The sequence below is a fragment of the Pseudopipra pipra genome, chromosome 2 (genome assembly GCF_036250125.1).
Source record: "Pseudopipra pipra isolate bDixPip1 chromosome 2, bDixPip1.hap1, whole genome shotgun sequence".
In the NCBI taxonomy this organism is placed as follows: domain Eukaryota; kingdom Metazoa; phylum Chordata; class Aves; order Passeriformes; family Pipridae; genus Pseudopipra; species Pseudopipra pipra.
Genome location: NC_087550.1, coordinates 74,679,205 through 74,692,000, shown reverse-complemented (window position 1 = coordinate 74,692,000; position 12,796 = coordinate 74,679,205). Strand labels below are relative to the sequence as shown.

Genomic DNA, 12,796 nt, shown 5'->3' with positions numbered 1-12,796 from the left:
TTTCAGTCTCCAGTCACTTTTTTGTCTGTGTCTTGAGGCATTTCCTTGTCTTTTGTTACAGAATATTCTGTACCTGAGGTTTAACTTAAGATTCTTCACCTATCATTTACATTTTCATAGATAAAACTCAAGACTAAAATACAATTCATGCAGCCTAAGTCTTCATTTGCTTTAGACATGATTGCTAAGTTCTGGCACAACTTATTCTCTCACTACATTTTCTCCTCTCTGCACAAAACTATGGCTTTACCATACAATGATATGGAAAACAAATTAGCCACAGACACCTGATCAGAGAAAAAAATGTTGTAACAGTTAAACCAGGTAAAACAAAGCAGCAGTCATGTCGAGAAAAGTTAACACAGATTGCGCATGACCAACTTCAGCTCTGAGGCCTTGAAAAATCGGTACAAAAGTTGTGGTCTGTTACTAGCCACGGTGATGAGGGAGCTGGGGGAAGAGCTCACCAAGCTGCTCTCCATCAATTACCAACAGTTCTAGCTCACTGGGGAGGTCCCAGATGATTGGAAGTTGGCAAATGTCACGCTGACCCACAAAAAGGGCTGCAAGGAGGACCCGGTAAACTACAGGCTTGTCAGCCTGACCTCGGTGCCTGGAAAGGTTATGGAGTACATCATTCTAAGTGCAATCATACAGCACCTACAGGATGGACAAGGGATCAGACCCAGTCAGCATGGATTTAGGAGGGGCAGGTCCTGTCTGACCAACCTGATCTCCTTTTATGGTCCAATGACCCACCTGGTGGATGAGGGGAAGGCTGTGGATGTGGTCTATCTAGACTTCAGCAAAGCCTTTGACACCATCTCCCATAGCATTCTCCTGAAAAAGCTGACAACCCATGGCTTAGACAGGGGCACTCTCTGCTGAGTTAGGAACTGGCTGGATGGCCGGGCTCAGAGAGTGGTGGTGAACACTGGTGCATCCAGTTGATGGCTGGTCACCAGTGGTGTCCCCCAGGGATCAGTGTTGGGCCCAGTTCTGTTTAATATCTTTATTGATGATCTGGATGATGGGAATCAGTGTACTATTAGCAAATTTGCAGATGACACCAAGGTGGGGGAGAGTGTTGATCTGCTGGAAGGCAGGAGGACTCTGCAGAGGGACCTGGACAAACTGGAAAGTTGGGCTGATTCCTCTGTGATGAGGTTCAACAAGGCCAAGTGCCGGGTCCTGCACTTTGGCCACAACAACCCCAGGCAGCTCTACAGGCTGGGCACAGAGTGGCTGGAGAGCAGCCAGGCAGAAAGGGACCTGGGAGTTTGGATTGACAGGAAGATGAACACAAGCCAGCAGTGTGCCCAGGTGGCCAAGAAGTCCAGTGGCATCCTGGCCTGGATCAGGAACAGTGTGGCCAGCAGGACCAGGGAAGTGATTCTTCCCCTGTACTCAGCGCTGGTGAGGCCACACCTGGAGTGCTGTGTCCCATTCTGGGCCCCTCAGTTCAGGAAGGATATTGAGGTGCTGGAGCAGGTCCAGAGAAGAGCAACGAGACTGGTAAAGGGACTAGAGCACAAGTCCTGTGAGGAGAGGCTGAGGGAGCTGGAGTTGTTTATCCTGGAGAAGAGGAGGCTCAGGGGAGACCTTAACACTCTCTACAACTACCTGAAAGGAGGTTGTAGCCAGGTGGGGGATGGTCTCTTCTCCCAGGCAACTGGCAGTAGGACAACAGGGCACGATCTTAAGCCCTGCCAGTGGAAATTTAGGTTGGATATTAGGAAGAAATTTTTACAGAGGGAGTAATCAGACATTGGAATGGGCTGCCCAGGGAGGTGGTGGATTCACTGTCCCTGAAGATTTTTAAGATGAGATTGGATGTGGCACTTAGTGCCATGGTCTGGTAACCACAGTGGTATTGGATCAAGGGTTGGACTTGATCTCGGAGGTCTTTTCCAACCTGGTTGATTTTATGATTCTATTCTATGGTATATTAGAACTCATTTGTTTCACATTGTTTAAACAAAATCAGGACTGAAATGGTGGTTTTAGACATCATACATAAATGTGACTCTTTAGCCTTGCAAAAAATGAGTTGCATGAAGCAGCATAATCCCTCCCCAGAGATGAAGCAATATTTGGGTCCTTGTGTTTTAAGTGACCCACTGGTACTTTCACCTCTGGGTGTTTTTGTCTCTAGGTACACAACTCAGTTTATATTTCAGATCATACTATTTTACCACCGAACATTTTGCAACTAATAAATGATTTCTACCAGAAAGAAAAGGCAATATTATATTTTTTCCATAAAATTTCAGCGTTCTGGAGAACTCTCCAATGTATAACAAAAGTTTGTAATGGATATTGCATACTAAATGTATGCCTATAACACAGAGATTATTTAGAAGTAATCTTTTACATAATATAGAGCAGCATGAGTGTAATGCAACAGAGACATTTATTGCTACATATTTCTATTAATGAGCCTTGCTCTAAGAGACTTCTCAACAATTCCCGGATTGTCTGGTTAATAAGGGAGGCATTGTACAGTGCATTGTGGATAATGCCATCAGATTTTCAACATCTAAAAGGTGAAATTTCATGTCAGCCTTTACTTTTATATTTTTGAAAAAAGAGTATATTTACATGTATTTGTCAATACTTACCATGATTTTAGAGATAAGAATAATCAAATGGAGTATGTTTGTACAGGAAACATCCTGAGGAGATGAAAACTTTGGATATTAAGGCAGTAGAAGATGAAAAATGAAGTTAGGACTCAGAATCTGATTTTTATTTAAGGTATTCCTTTGCTTTAAATTATATACTATTAATATGCAGTATTTTCAATTTTGTATGCAAGTTGTTTTTGTTCTTTTTTTAAAAAAAACTAAATACCTCATAATTCTGTAGACTGATGGACCACAGTTTTAAACATTTTTAATAGTAAATAATACCTAAATAAAACATGAAGTAATAGAAAGGGTTCATCTTTTACAGAGAAAAATCCATATGATTCTGAGTGGATTAAAACATTTAAATCTGGATCTTGATTCGCACAGCAGATTCTGAGTTGAAAGGGACCCAACATAAGTCCAACTCTTACGTGAGTAATCTGTACAGGGATGAAACCCACAACCTCAATATCATTTGCACTATGCTCTAACCAAATGAACTAATCTCAGGGTCTGACTCTGTCCCTTTAGATTTCTGGTTAGAAAAAAAATGCACTAGAAAGAAGAACAGAAGACTTTGAAAACAAAACCCATGTTACAAAGATTACAAAGAATTCTAAACATTCTTACCAAAACCACTGAGGTTGTGGCTTCTTAATGATTTTTCTGGTATAAAAAGAAGTTGTGTTAGTATTAATCTAAGTATGCTAAAAGCAAGTATATTATATAACATTAAAAAAAGAAAAACTATCTTTCAAAATCTTTATTGCTGTCTTTTAAATATGAAATTAAAACTTCTTTGTCAGCTAACACAAATATATGGTTTTTATTTTTGCAATGAATATCAGCCATGTTTTATTCCCTTATAGCTGTTGCTGCATGATAAAATTATGGATTAAAACTTGTGTTCATTGCACTTGCTCCTTCTCAGTTTTATACATTATCCACAAATATATTTAATTCCACTTAGAATTAGAATATTATACCACTTCCATTTTTTTGTCTCTGAGGAAATGAAGCAATTTGGACTTTTATAAGCACTAATAAAAACATTTTACTTCTGAATGATTCTAGCAATCCTATTTGATGTTTACAACCTGTTTTAAAGAAAGAGTTTTTAGTAATTGGTCGACGTTATCACTCTTCACAAGCCATCTGGAATGTATTCTATTTCTTATTTAAAGTATTTGACATACACACAGAAAAACATGCCTGGAGGAGCTATGGAAGTTTCCTTTGTTATAGATCTTTAGACAGGCTCATCTTCAATGAGTAGACATTAGTTTAAACTTGGTCAAAACCAGAGTTATCCTATAATACCTTGTAATTTTCAGAGGATGAGAAAAAAAGAACATAAACTAAGTCTTGTTTTAAACTAGGTCTGCATTTGTTCCTTTCATCTATGTTCACTGTCATGGTTTGAGAGCCCCAAAATCCAATTCCCTAGTCCAAACCCCCTCCCACACCTCAACCCAGTGTGAGATGGTTTTTCCAGACGCTACACAAGACTCAAAATGGGGAAAAGGGAATATATATTACAATGACTGTACAAAATAAACATATAAGTCTAATCTTCCCCAAGGGATCTATTAACAAGAACCTCAGTTACCCCACCTTCAGAGGGGGGTTATAACAGTGGCCAGGAAGACCAATGACATCTGGTTTGTATCAGAAATAGTTTGACTTTCAGGACCAGGGCAGTGATTGTCCCCCTGCATTTGGCATTGGTGAGGCCACACCTCAAATCCTGCGTTCAATTCTGGGCCCCTCACTGCAAGGAAGACATTGAAGTGCTGGAGCGTGACCAGAGAAGAACTGGTGAAGGGTCTGGAGCACAAATCCTGTGAGAAGTGGCTGAGGGAGCTGGGATTATTTAGCCTGGAGAAAAGGAGGCCGAGAAGAGAGTTTATTGCTCTCTAGAACTCTTTGAAAGGAGCTGGTGGTCAGTCTCTTCTTCCAAGTTACAAGCAATAAGATGAGAGGAAATGGTCTCAAGTTGTGCCAGGGGAGGTGTAGATTGGATATAAGGAAAATTTTTTTCACTGAAAGGGTTGTCCAGTATTAGAACAGGCTGCCCAGGGTACCAGTTGCCTCACTGTCCCTGGAGGTACAATGATAAGGACATAGTTTAATGGTGGATTTGGAAGTGTTAGCAGTTAAACTACAGTATCTTAGAGGTCTTTCCAACATAAATTATTCTAGAGTACTATAATTCTACAATATATATGTAACTTTCATTGAAGTCAACGAGAAGGCAATATGATTTAATATATAAAAATAGAATTTGGTTTTACACTGAACAAATTTTAAAATAAAAAAAAAATTGTCATTGTGTAAGTAAGGTTAATACCAAAGATTCATAAAATTACACTATTTCTGTGTTCTTAGCTTATTTTCATTGTTATGTAAGAAGAGCTGAAAATCTCTGATTTATTCATTGCATAGAGAAGCCAAATGAATATTTGTGATATACTAATTCCATTTGTTTTAGTATTATATAGGGATGCATAGAATTGTCTTGTAGTTTCAAAAATTCTTTATGAGCCTGTGAAGACTGAGCCATTTATCTTCAATGAGTGTTCAACTGTTTGGTCTTTGAAGATCAAATATCAGCTTTAAGCTATATCCTTTATTTTATTTAAACCTAGTGTGATAAAATGCAATTATAGAAGGTAATAGGGAAAACTATATTTAGGTGTTGCATATGGCTTTCTGAAGCAGCATAATCTAAGATATATCCCTTGCTTGGGTAACCTAAAATATACCCACATTCAGATAACATGCAGTTGGTGCAGTGCAGACCATGAAGCTGCTGTACTAGAATTTGTAATGATTCAGGACTGCACGAGCGAAGATGTAACCAGAACCCCCCTCCCCGCCACACGCACTCAGAGTTCTTTAAAAGATTAACTTATTTAACTCTTATTTATTATAATAATAATAATTGCTGATCTGTTATAAGATAGGTAATATACATTACCTATGATGCTTAGTTGCAGGATGAAAATGTGATGAATGGCAAATTAAAAGGCAAGGCTCTTTTCCTGCTGGAGAGAAGGAAGGACCTGGAGTTGGTAGGTAGTGGTTCTTATTTGGTGGGATATTCTTAGCTGGGGTACGATGTTGAATCAATTCCTCTTTGTTCTTTTAATCCCATTTTGTAGGAAACATCCTTTTTACTACCTATGTATATTTACCATATAGAGGACATTTTATTTATGTTGTATTCATGATTTCCATTCTCCCTTCTACTTGTTCCGCTGAGTTCTCATGGTTTATTTTGTTAATTGACCAGTAACTGAACAACTAGGATTTGAGTTTCTGCTCTGGGAGCTCTTGATGCCATCCTGTGGTTGTACTTCCAGGATTTCCTGCTACATTATTCACTGACAAAAAGCTCCTGGACATTTTTTAAAGATAAAGACTAATTTAAATTATTCTACTACCTCACTTCTATGATGTTTCCCAGGGTACTTGCAGAAAGAATTGGACTATCATATGAAGCAACAAACCCAAAAATAAAAGAAGCAGATATTTTTCTCAATCTATTCTCCCTTTCCCCCACTCATTAATTAGCTTCAGCATCCTCTAAGATTGCTTCAGAAACCAATATGTTATCACATTAGTTTATATACAAACTGCAGTTTCAGTTAGCCATGGAGGAAAATAACTAATTTCACTGTACGCAATTTTGAATGGTCATGAGTTTGATGAGGTTAAACTTAATGTCTATGTTGCAATTGTAGGAAAATTTAATATTTAATTTTATTTGCCATTGTTTTCTGCTCGGTATCTAATAACTTGGGAAATTTTAATTTCTGCACAAACATATTAAATTAACTTTTATACAAACAAATCTACTTTTTGCATTAGTCATACTTCTGAACCCAGTATAAATATACTACTGGAAAAATGGGGAAATAAGTGATAAAACTATCTCAGTGTTAGATTTGAAGTGGGTTATGTCTGTATGGAAAAGCATAAAAATTAATTTGTGCCTCAAAGAAAAAGCCCCCTTCCTCTACCACAAAATAAATTGTCTTATTTTGTAACAATATATTACAAAAGTTTTCACACATGCACATTTAAAATGTGTAAGTATGTATGTGCATAGTTAATACATAAAGTCTTCTGAATTGATAAATTATACATCTTTGAAAGAAGCAGAGCACATCCTACATGAGTCTGGAGAATATAATTCCCTCTTCAAACACAACAACAAAAACAAGAAGCACAGAATAAATTGCAGAACACATTTCAGTCCAGAATAAGAAAGCTATACTCGATTGTGCTGTTCCCAGAGGCAGCTTGGTTTATTTCTCATAATAAAACAGTGCAGATAATATTGGAGTGGCAAGGGTCGTTTTCACAATGTGAAATTCCTTCTTCATCTGATGTCAGGATCTTCACCAAGAGCCCTGATGTGAAATTAACTCCCACTGTGTCATCAGCATTTAATAATTCTTTAAACATATGAGGCAAATTTTACCCCAATACAAAGGGCAAGAACAGAGGTTATACAATACCTCAGTACTGAGTCACAGAGATTTTAAACACATGTAATTGATACACTGAAGCAGCTCTACATGACAGCACATAAGCAAACATCTCAAACATATGGAAGGAAGAACAAGATTTGGGCACTGGAATGGGCTACCCAGGGAAGTGGTGGATTCTCTGTCCCTGGAGGTTTTTAAAATGAGACTGGATGTGGCACTTAGTGCCATGGTCTAATAACTGCAATGGTAGCTGATCAAGGGTTGGACTTGATGATCTCAGAGGTCTTTTCCAATCCAGCTGGTTCTATGATTCTATAATTCTGTGATTCTATGATTTAAGCAACTGGTTTACTTAGACTAAAATTATTTTAAGAATAGCAAAACTCTTGGGAATATTTTAGCAATAACACATTACTGAAGACATCTCTTCCCCTTGCATTGACTGCCACCTAACAGCATGTGATTGTAATGCCTCCACATTACAATCTTCTGTATTCCTGGTCCCATGCAGAGCCATATGACTTTCTGTGGCACCCTCAGCTGCAATCTCCTTGTGTGACTGACGCATATGGGAGCGTCCTTCCTCCAGGACTATGACCCTGATGTGATAGATTGTTCCCTTCCAATACGTAACCTAAATTTGGGCGGCATCCTGTAACTGAGGACAGAAGGAGTTACATGTATTGACATGACAAGACTCTGATTTTAAGGGCCTGATTGGCCTTTGAAATAGCAAATATCATCTGTGAATATTGAATTCAGCTTCTGATTAGGGACACCTACACTTAGGTAACTAAATGAATGCAAGCTCACGGAAATTGTATGTAAGTATCTACTTGAACTCGGTATCTAAATTTCAGTTCTGGCTTTTTCAGACAGCATGGTTTAGAACTGGCTACCAGCAATGGTTGCATAGATATTAGTTAGATCTATAGAATAATGCAGCTCCCTTAGTTACAAGAATAAATCACTATGTTGAGTTTAAAAGACCTGTCAATCACTCAAAAAATTGCAAAGTCATGAGAACCAAAACAATCAGGCAGACTGTGAGCACCAGAGATGATGTCAAATGACTCTGAAGAGGCTAGTAAGGAACTATCTATTTTCTACTCCAATTTGACCCTTGCAGTGCTTGGGGTAACTCACAGAAAGACTCACATCACTGGGAGAGACACTTCAGGGCTATGAGGAAGACTTCAAGGCTGTGTGAGAAAAATGAACTGGAGAGACACTCAGGGGACCCACAGACTTGTGGGGTCTACAAGAAGATACTAGATACCATTTGAGATTTATAGGGCATCCCAGTTCATTTACAGTTGAAGATACATTGTTTTCACATAATTTCTCTTTTCTCTGTTAGAACTATGCAAACATTTGCATACTATAAGATTTCTTACAGCCTTTGCAGCATCCATATGGAGACAAAAGTATCTTCAGAAGACATGTCCTTCAGTAGAACCAGCTGGAGGTCATATAGGCCAATGCAGGAAATACAAAGTGTCACTGTGCATGTATGTGAAGGCAACAAAACTGATTTTTGTTAAGAGATGTTGTAAATGAGCATTGCTTCCAAGAGCTCTGAACCTGGGGGTTCTTCCACCCAGTTGCTGGAGACCAGCCCAGTGCTTGGAGACCCACGGTTTCTGCCCAGGCTGAAACCTGTTTCTGCTGCCTTCCTTTTAGCTGGAGCTTCTCACGAATTTTGAGAGGTTGAAAGAGATGGGACTGTTCAGCCTAGAAAAGAGAAGGCTGTTCCTCACAGCATCCCCCTAGAAAAACTGGCTGCTCACTGCTTAGATGGGTGCACTTTTCAATGGATATCAAAAAACTGGTTGGATGCCTGGGCTCAGAGAGTTGTGGTGAATGGAGCTAAATCCAGTTGGCCTCTGGTCACTAGCCATATTCCCCAGATCCTGCACTTGGGTTGCAGCAAACCCATGCATCACTACAGGCTGAGGGAGGGGTGGCTTGAGAGCTGTTCAGCAGAAACTTGGGGGTTCTGGTTCACAGTCGATCAACATGAGTCAGAAGTGAGCCCAGGTGGCCAAGAAGGCCAGTGGCATCCTGGCCTATATCAAGAATAGTGTAGCCAACAGGACTAGAGAAGTGATCATCCCCCTGTACTGAGCACTGGTAAGACCATACCTTAAGTAGAGTGCCCAGCGAAGGACAACAAGGCTTATGAAAGGTCTAGAAAACATGAGGGAGCTGAGATTGTTTAGTCTCAAGAAGAGAAGGCTCAACGGGGACCTCATCACTCTCTAGAACTACCTGAAAGGAGATTGTAGGGAGATGGGGGCCGATCTCCTCTACTGTGCCTGCAGTGAGAGAACCAGAGGAAATGGCCTTAAGCTGAGCTAGGGGAGATTCAGATTAGATATTATAAAAAAATTTTCACTGTTAGGGTTGTCAGGCATTGGAATACGTTGCCCAGGGAGGTAATGGAGTCACTAACCCTGGAGGTGTTTAAGAGGTGTCTGGATCTGGTGCTGAGTGATGTGGTATAGTAGTTACAGAGGTAGACAGAGGATTGACAGATGGACTGATCTCAAAGGTTCCTTCCAACCTTGATGATTCTATGATTCTATGAGAACAGGCTGTTGTTAGTCACACAAGGAGGATAGAGGACAATAGAAGTGATCTTCAGCAAAGCTCCTTGCTGTATTTTCTCAGCTTATGATCCACAACTATTGCTGGCAACTAGACCAGAACAGCAACTCCTTCTTACTATTTGAGAAATTGTTTGGTAGAGGTAATGTGGAACTGCTCTATTTTCACTCATAGTAAAAGGATGGGTTCAAAGCCCAAGATTATGGTTTCTTAATTTTGTTTAAGTAGCAGAATTAAAAAGAAACATTTTTCCTTCTTTTCACATTTATTTTACTTAAACTACAATTTTATAAATGTCTTATGCCTGAAAATACTAATTTAATTTATAAATTATTTTAGTCCCTTTTTTCCATTGTACATGTGCATCAATATGGTTCCCGTTGGTGTTTGTCAAATGCAAAAACCTCACTCCTCTATAAGTAATCATAAGTTTGGTGCAGTTTGCAGTTTGCAAATATTCATCCCTTTGTTGTTCTGCATCATACTCATTTGACTATAAACAGAAAATGGGCATACAGTATAATGAATGGCAAATCTATAATCTTATTTATCAGAAACTTCCTGCTTGTACGTACTCAAATGATAATAAACTGATTACTAAAACTGATATCTTATTACATTTCTTTGAGTATTGAAGTACTGTAGTTGTGTTGACATGACACATCGCTTTTGAGTTTAGCATCATGTTTTTCTTATACCTACTTTATTGAGAGACATGAGATAATTAGGAAGATAGTGTTAATTCAAAAAAATAATTGTCTTTGTAATAAAAAGATGCTTTAAATACATTCCTTTTCACTATGTAATCCGTACCATTATTCATTTGTCATATGGAGCATAAATGGATATTGATTTATAGAAAATGCTCTGTGATTTGTTTTAGCTTACAGATTCCTGATTCCTCTTTTTATCATTCTTTGTTCGTGCTATTGCTATAATTGAGATCATCAAAGATAATGAATTAGTAAATCCTACCCTGAAGAGGTGGGGCTGCTTCTAAACATAGTGTTTCACTCTGAAACGTGATTATTAAGCATCAACACCAGTGTTAATACTACTACACAAATGTTATCAAGGTAAAGACTGCAAAATTGTGGTAATTGGTAGATCTAATTATAATTAGACATTACAGAAATATACTTCTCCAAGAAGAACAAATTAATATGATATGCTAATATGTAGTTCTTTTCAGTTCTACTGAGATCAATAGTTATGTAACAAATTATAGAAAGAAGTGCAAGTGTAATATACTGTCATGGATGTTTGGGAAAGTGGAAAGTTCCTTCAGAAACATTTTTGTTTTAACTGCATAGCACTAAATCACCAAAGAAAATACAGATCTGTAGAGAACTCATGCCTGTTTGAAAATACAACCCATTAGAAATATAATGAGACTCTATATTTGCCTTTATATGTAACCAATGAATATTTAACGAATGTACTACATTTGTAAGTTGAATATAAACTATGAACAATAACTATTTCTAGGATATAAGGAACTTTTTAATTGTTACGTTAGTCTTCTTTGCAAGAAGTTTTAAAAATAGTTGCCTTTCCTTTTGACTATTTGAAAGAAATATACATATGGAATCTTATATGTATGTATGATTTTCACTGTTATTCATTCTGATTTCTTCGGTCCGTCTATTTTTTGTTTTCAAAAAGGATATTGTTGCTACACATTTCTACAAAAATGCAAAAATACTGTTGTGTTTATTTAGGCAATATTTCCTTGCAATCCTTATCCACACATTTTTCCCCAGGTAAAAAGAAACAAAATGCCTGAATTAAGGGCAATGATTAAATAAATAAATTGTCTATGATAGAAAAATTTCTGAACAATAAAATGTGAAAAAATGATAAAATACAAAGTCACTTTCTCAGTCTGTGTATAGTTTGTGCTGTAAACAGTTTTAGGTTTTCTTTTGTTGGAAACTGTGGGGTGATTCTCCTCCCCGACCTTTATCTACCAAAACCAACACAGATTAGGCATAAGTAATCCTCTTGTGCTTAAACATGCAAAAAAGTTACGTTCCTAATGTAAGCAAGTTGTATATATTCACAAGACATAAATCTTCAGCTTTCTTGTATAGAATCAATCAACACTTGAATGTAAATCTTTCTCCTTTAATTACTGATGGATCTAGATGAGAACTATCCCTTAAAGAACTATCCTTTAAAGTAGTCTAAGATAGTCTTCAAAATTTTTTCTATAGTTAATGAAAATGTACTACCTCTCCCAGTTAATTCATCCTTTCTGTCTTAAACACTTTTTCAGACTGAACTGAGTATTCCCTGCAACTAAATGTTTCTTTCTTTTCATTACAGATGGAATGTAGAAGAATTAGAATAGAAAAAAGAAAAAATTATACAAGATTGTTTACTCTCACAGTCATTTTTTTTCTGGAAATTTCCATTTTCCTCCATCATCCACAGAAAAGTTACAAAGCTCCACCACAAATCTGAAGTATCAATAAAAATCTAGATGTTTCTTTGGGGCTATGTGGAAGAAAAAAGACATCCATAAGATTTATTCTGTATTACAGTATTTTCTTACATTCCCATCTACTTCTTCCTTTTTTTTAATGAGAAATGAGATGTAACCTATTTTATGGTGGTGAAGCTACCATATTAGTGTCTCCTCTGGACAGTTTTGCAGAATCAGTGATATCAGTCCAGCAGCCTTGGGAGATATTTAGAATCAGAAGATACCCAGCTTTTGCAAAGACTTGGAGATGATGTGAATTGCTCTGTGAGGTCGTTTGATATAGAAATAGAACTATATACAAGAAAAGGAAGTTCAAACCAGTGAACACTTGGTCATCCAATCTTGTTCTCCAATACCACTTGCTTGTTCACAGACAAAGATGTATGTATGCTCAGGGCTAAACTGTTCAAAAGCTGATGGGTGCCTCTCTGAAACAGAGCTGCAGGTGTTTTGCAGTGCACCAGAATTTCATAGGATGAAGTCAAGACATGAATGTGTTATGTGACATGGGTATGACATGAGGGTATCTAATGTTGGCCAGAAGTGTAAAGTATCCTGAAATGATTCTA

The 12,796-nt window shown here is 37.7% G+C and overlaps 1 long non-coding RNA gene across 1 annotated transcript; it reads left to right on the top strand.

The window, feature by feature from the left end:
• The first annotated feature begins 9,751 nt into the window (after positions 1–9,751).
• Positions 9,752–12,236, top strand: LOC135406989 (uncharacterized). Its single transcript, XR_010426620.1, has 3 exons — positions 9,752–9,881; positions 10,623–10,815; positions 12,068–12,236. It is a non-coding gene; the product is annotated as an uncharacterized LOC135406989 (long non-coding RNA).
• The last annotated feature ends 560 nt before the right edge of the window (positions 12,237–12,796 follow it).